Source organism: Zea mays, chromosome 5, assembly GCF_902167145.1.
Source record: "Zea mays cultivar B73 chromosome 5, Zm-B73-REFERENCE-NAM-5.0, whole genome shotgun sequence".
Classification (NCBI taxonomy): Eukaryota; Viridiplantae; Streptophyta; class Magnoliopsida; order Poales; family Poaceae; genus Zea; species Zea mays.
Window position 1 is genome coordinate 69,490,501 of NC_050100.1, and position 6,617 is coordinate 69,497,117.

The window sequence follows — 6,617 nt, forward strand, 5'->3', positions numbered from 1 at the left end:
GTCGAGGAGGTGTGGTAGTGGCGCGAGGGGCGGCGCGGCTGCTCGCACGTAGCAACTGGCGCGCCGGTTGCGTGACGTGCGGGCCTGGGCCTCCATGCTAGGCGCGTTGGAGTCGAAGGGGTGCGCCCACTTGGCGCGGTTGCATGCCGACTGCATGGCTGTCCGCCCTTTCACCCGCCGGTCTGGGCGAAAGTGGAGGAATGCTCGTAACCGCTGGGCAGTTGCATGCACCGCGCGCGGCGGTTTGGCTTCTTCTGCTCTGGGCCAGCCTGCATGACGCGTGGGACCCAGCCCCCGCGCCGTAGGGGAGGACCTTGGAGCGTGTTGGAGAAGACTCAGCCCGCGACGGCTGGGGACGCAAGTAGGGAGAGTTGCCTTTAAAAGGAGGGTGACCCCCTTTAAAGGCGACCATGTCTTTGCGCTCCCTTATGCATCGTGTCTTTCCACCTTCCGAGCCCCCGGATGGGGAACACCCGCAATCCTTCCGCCTTGTCGTTGGAGGAACGCAACTTCGTGGAAGTTGGTACCTTTCAGCCATCGTTCGGCTTCAAGGATTTTCATCAGGCAGTCCGGCTGCACCCCCTCGCCGGTGGTCACCCAAGACGGTGACCTCTAGTTCGATGGCGGGGAAAAGCAAGCCGGGCTGCGGCCTCTGCCCCTCCCCCGGCTTCAAGGATTTTCATCATCAGTGCTGGGGAGGGGAGTGCGCTGAGTTGGGGTCGGTCCCTACGCGGGCGGCGGCCCGCTCCTTCCCTCAGTGATCGGGGGGAAGGGTGTTCGCCGTTCGTGGCGCTGGCAGCTACCGCGTGCCTGGCTCTCTGACCCGAGTGGCTTCGGAGCCGCTCCCGGCGCCGCCTTCCGCCACAGCAGCCGGAAGAGGTTTCTCCGCCGACGAGATAGCCGGTGCCGCCCACGGACTGACCTCCAACTCTACGGCCTTCTGCCCGTCCTTGCCTCTCGAGTGAGGGCATGGGCGAGGGCCTCATGGCAGCAGCATCCGCCCTGAGGTCATCGCTGCTGCTGTTCGGCCCCCCAGAGCAGAAGTCGTCGTCGTCGCTGCTGTTGGAGCGGGCGACGGCGAGCCATCCGTCGGCCTTCTGTTGCTCCGCAGGCCCCCCTATCGTGTGGGGTTGTTCGTACCTGCGGAGACGGAACCGGAGTTCCGTTTGTAATGGCACCTTGAATGCCGGTGTTTTGTTCATTGCGGCTGTCGGGGCCTGAACATGTATGTATTTTTGGCGCGGAGCCGTGTTTTTTCCTCATTTCGAGCACTAAGACTCGCCTGTCGGCTATCTGAACCGCTTCACCAAGCGTGAGTTGCCTCGTGCAAAGGTGACGAGTGAGGTATCCGTATCCCGGAGGCGTAGGAGTCCCTCGGCTCGGTCAGCCTTGCTGTCCGAGGCTTCTCTTGCTTAGTCAAATGAACCCTCGGCTGCTCTTCGATGAGCCGAAGCCGAAGGTAGCGGTGTGAGCACGGACAGAGGCTGAGTCGGGTCAAAAAGAAGACTTGGTCGGCCAGAGCCTGGCCGGGTCGTCCACTGGCGGGACCGACGCCGAAGTTGAATTACCGAGGCCACAAACCGAACTGATGTCCTCGGGGGACAGCTGGCTGAGGCTTCGTGGTGATCGGCCGAGCCGTCTGCTCGAGCCGGATTCCTGGAGAAGACCCTGGCGGCGATGGCCCGGGCGTGGTGCTGATGTCGTCCTTCGGGGTGGAGATCCTCCGACCGCGTCGCCGTCCGAGGCTAGGTCGGACCTCGCCGAAGGTGTAGTTGACGCCGAGGGTGCTGCTGCTCCCTTCAATTGTCAAGATCCGAGCCTGCAGGATCGGATTATCTTGTAGTGTGTGTTTTCTGCGGCCGCCGAGGCCCAAACACACCATCGTCGTGTTGTAAAGCTGCGTTTCTTTTCCCCTTGTTTCGAGTATCTAGACTTATTTGTCGGTAACAGAATTGTTTGTGCGAGCGAGAGTTACTTTTCATGGAAGGTGATGAGTGAGGTATCCGTATCCCGGAGGCGTAGGAATCCCTCGGCTCGGTCGGCCTTGCCGCTTACGCGCACTCTTACTCGTCCATAGGGTTCTATCACCGACGCAGTCGAGAAGGCCCGAAGAATCGTTTCGGCAGAGGAGCTTTCGAGCGTGAAGACTTGTTCGGTCCGCGGAATCACCTATCCGAGCGCGAGTTACTTATCGCAGAAGGTGATGAGTGAGGTATCCGTATCCCGGAGGCGTAGGAATCCCTCGGCTCGGTCAGCCTTGGCTGCTTACGTGTACTCCATCGTTTTCAGGATCCACTTTCAAAATAGTCGGAAAGCACGAAAGACATTCTGGCAGAAAAGATCTTTTTCCGAGGAAAATTTTGACGCAGAGGGGGTTCCCCCCTTTTAGCCCCCGAGGGAGGGTCGGGCTTTGCCGAGGCAAGGCTGACCCTTCCTTGATGACTAAACTTTGCGTGGGAATGAGGTATACGAACAACTTGAAAGCATCTTAAGGGTAGAAGCGACGTAGCTGTTGGATGTTCCAAGCGTTGCTGTAGACCTCGCCCTGACTGTTGGCCAGCTTGTACGTTCCGGGCTTCAGAACTTTGGCGATGACGAACGACCCTTCCTAGGGAGGCGTGAGCTTGTGCCGCCCTCGGGCATCTTGTCGCAGCCGAAGCACCAGGTCGCCCCCCTGGAGGTCTCGGGACCGAACCCCTCGGGCGTGGTAGCGCCGCAGGGACTGCTGGTACTGCGCCGAGTGTAGTAAGGCCATGTCCCGAGCCTCTTCTAGCTGGTCCAGTGAGTCTTCTCGATTAGCTTGATTGCTTTGGTCGACGTAGGCCCTCGTCCTCGGGGAACCGTATTCTAAGTCTGTGGGCAAGATGGCCTCGGCCCCATAGACTAGAAAGAACGGTGTGAAGCCCGTGGCCCGGCTCGGCGTTGTCCTCAGACTCCAGACCACCGAGGGGAGTTCCTTCATCCATCGCTTGTCGAACTTGTTGAGGTCGTTGTAGATCCGCGACTTGAGTCCTTGCAGAATCATGCCGTTGGCACGTTCTACCTGCCCATTCGTCATGGGGTGAGCCACGGCGGCCCAGTCCACCAGGATGTGGTGATCCTCGCAGAAGTCCAGGAACTTTCTGCCGGTGAACTGGGTGCCGTTGTCGGTGATGATGGAGTTCGGGACCCCAAAGCAATGGATGATGTTGGTAAAGAACGCCACCGCTTGTTCGGACCTGATGCTGTTTAGGGGTCGGACCTCGATCCACTTGGAGAATTTGTCGATGGCGACCAACAGGTGCGTGTAGCCCCTGGGTGCCTTCTGCAAGGGGCCGACTAGGTCCAGACCCCACACAGCAAACAGCCAGGTGATGGGGTATGGTCTGTAGGGCCTAAGCGGGTAGGTGGGTCTGCCTTGCGTAGAACTGACACCCTTCGCAGGTGCGGACAATTCTTGTGGCGTCCGCCATCGCCGTCGGCCAGTAGAAACCTTGTCGGAAGGCGTTTCCAACAAGGGCTCACGGTGCTGCGTGATGGCCGCAAGCCCCGAGTGTATCTCTTGTAGGAGCTCCCGACCTTCGGCGATGGAAATGCATCGCTGGAGGATGCCCGAGGGGCTGCGGTGGTAGAGCTCCTTCCCATCTCCCAGCAAGACGAACGACTTGGCGCGCCGCGCCAACCGCCGAGCTTCGGCTTGGTCGAGGGGTAGCTCTCCTCGGTGGAGATATTGCAGGTACGAGGTCTGCCAGTTTCGATTAGGCGTGACCCCGCTCCGCTCCTCCTCGACGCGCAGTGCCTCACCCTCGGGGGCCGAGGGTACCTCGGACTGAGCCGAGGGTGCCTCGGGCTGGGCCGAGGCCTTCTCGGGCTCGGGCGTGTCATCGGTCTTGACGGAGGGTTGGTGCAGGTCTCGGGAGAAGACGTCCGGGGGAACCGTTGTTCACCTCGAGGCTATTTTAGCTAGCTCGTCCGCAGTCTCGTTGTAGCGTCGGGCGATGTGGTTGAGCTCGAGCCCGTAGAACTTGTCTTCCAGGCACCGAACCTCATCGCAGTAGGCTTCCATCTTTGGGTCGCGGAAGTGGGAGTTCTTCATGACTTGGTCGATGACGAGCTGCGAGTCACCGCGAGCGTCGAGGCGTCGGACCCCTAGCTCGATGGCGATGCGCAACCCGTTGACCAGAGCCTCGTACTCGGCCACATTGTTGGATGCCGGGAAATGGAGGCGTAGCACATAGCGTAGGTGCTTCCCGAGGGGCGAGATGAAAAGCAGGCCAGCGCCCGCTCCTGTCTTCATCAGCGACTCGTCGAAGAACATGGTCCAGAGTTCCGATTGGATCGGAGCTGTTGGGAGCTGGGTGTCGACCCATTCAGCCACAAAGTCCGCCAAGACCTGGGACTTGATGGCCTTCCGAGGGGCGAACGAGATCGTTTCTCCCATGATTTCCATCACCCACTTTGCAATTCTACCTGAGGCCTCTCGGCACTGGATGATCTCCCCCAGGGGGAAGGATGACACCACAGTTACCGGATGAGACTCGAAGTAGTGTCGCAACTTCCGCCGCGTCAGGATCACCGCGTACAGTAGCTTCTGAATTTGTGGGTAGCGGATCTTGGTCTCGGACAGTACCTCGCTGATGAAGTAGACTGGCCTCTGGACGGGCAATGTATGCCCCTCTTCTCGCCTCTCAACTACGATCGTGGCGCTAACCACCTGAGTGGTCGCGACGATGTAGATCAAGAGGGCTTCTCCGGCAGCGGGAGGCACCAAGATGGGCGCGTTTGTGAGGAGCGCCTTCAGGTTCCCAAGGGCTTTCTCGGCCTCAGGGGTCCAAGTGAAGCACTCGGCCTTCCTTAAGAGGCGGTACAGAGGCAGGCCTCTTTCGCCGAGGCGCGAGATGAAACGGCTCAGAGCCACAAGGCATCCCGTGACTCTCTATACGCCTTTCAAGTCCTTGATGGGCCCCATGCTGGTGATGGTCGCGATCTTCTCCGGGTTGGCCTTGATGCCCCGCTTGGAGACGATGAACCCCAATAGCATGCCTCGGGGAACCCCGAAGACACACTTCTCGGGATTGAGCTTCACGCCTTTCGCCTTGAGACATCGGAATGTCGCTTCAAGGTCGGAAAGGAGGTCGGAGGCTTTCCTCGTCTTGACTACGATGTCATCGACGTAGGCCTCGACCGTTCGGCCAATGTGTTCGCCGAACACGTGGTTCATGCACCTTTGGTATGTTGCACCCGCATTCCTCAGACCAAACGGCATGGTAACATAGCAGTACATGCCGAAGGGTGTGATGAAAGAAGTCGCGAGCTGGTCAGACTCTTTCATCTTGATCTGGTGATACCCCGAGTAGGCATCGAGGAAAGACAGGGTTTCGCACCCAGCAGTGGAATCCACGATTTGATCGATGCGAGGCAGAGGGTAGGGAACTTTCGGACATGCTTTGTTTAGACCAGTGTAGTCTACACACATCCGCCATTTCCCTCCTTTCTTTCTCACAAGCACAGGGTTGGCAAGCCATTCGGGATGGAATATGTAACATCCCAAAATCCCAACCCAGGTTTGAAACCCTAACCCCCCTAATTCCCCCCCCCTCCTTCATTTTATTCTTCTCCCTTAACCCTACCCCTAGGTCACCCCATCATTTGCATGCACTTAAAATGATTTGAAGCACCTCACATAGACCATATTTATCACCAAGTTCATTTAGAGAAATTTTGATAAGAGGAAAAGAAACAAAAAGACACAAAAGTAGAAAAGAAAAAGAAAAAGGAATAGAATAAGAAAAGGAAAAGGAAAAACCCTCTCCCCTCCCTCGGCTGGGCCGAATCCCAGCCCAGCTCGCGCACGCCCGCTCCCCCCTCTCTTCCGGCCCAGGCGGCCCAACCCGGCGCCATCCCCGCCGCCGTCCTCTCGCTGCTGGGCCGTTTGGGCCGCAAAGCGCGCCCGCGCCCGCGCCCGCACGCCTTGTGGGCCAAAATCCCCCCCGGCCCGGTTGGATGGAGAATCCCTTTTCTTTTTCTTTTTCCTATTTTCCTTTCCCATTTTCACATATATATTTAGATACTAATATTTTATGCACCAAAAATTGTCTAAATAAATTATTAGGGCACAAAAATAATAAAGTATAATAATTTGCACACCCCACAAAGGTCACTATGTTTGATGTATTGTTATTGTCTTGTTTAATTAGCGGAAGAGGGATCCGATCCTCCGGAACTCTTAGCTCCGGAAGAAGGGCAGGAACCCGACCCCTCCGAGATTAACCTTTTGTGCCAGGAAAGCTTCGACGAAGGCAAGTCCATCTTTCCCTTGATGCATTATTTACCTATTTCTCTCTACCACTGCCTAAGCCTGGATTATGGGATGGGAATCGAATTGCATGGTAAGCATGAGAGAGCCCGCATTAACTATTACTTCGATTAAAAGATATGGGACAAGTAAAAAGGGGTATAAGTGAAATGTTTTCCAAAAGTGTGCGATGAAGGGTACTCACCCTCATCACCTGGTGAAGTAGGATGATCAGGGACTCCCTGGTTTAGGGGAGGGCCTAAGGTGTTGGCTCAGCTGGTTTAGGCATGAGCAAAAGGATTGTCCTCTCATATAAGGACCGGTTTGTCATCTTTCATTACCT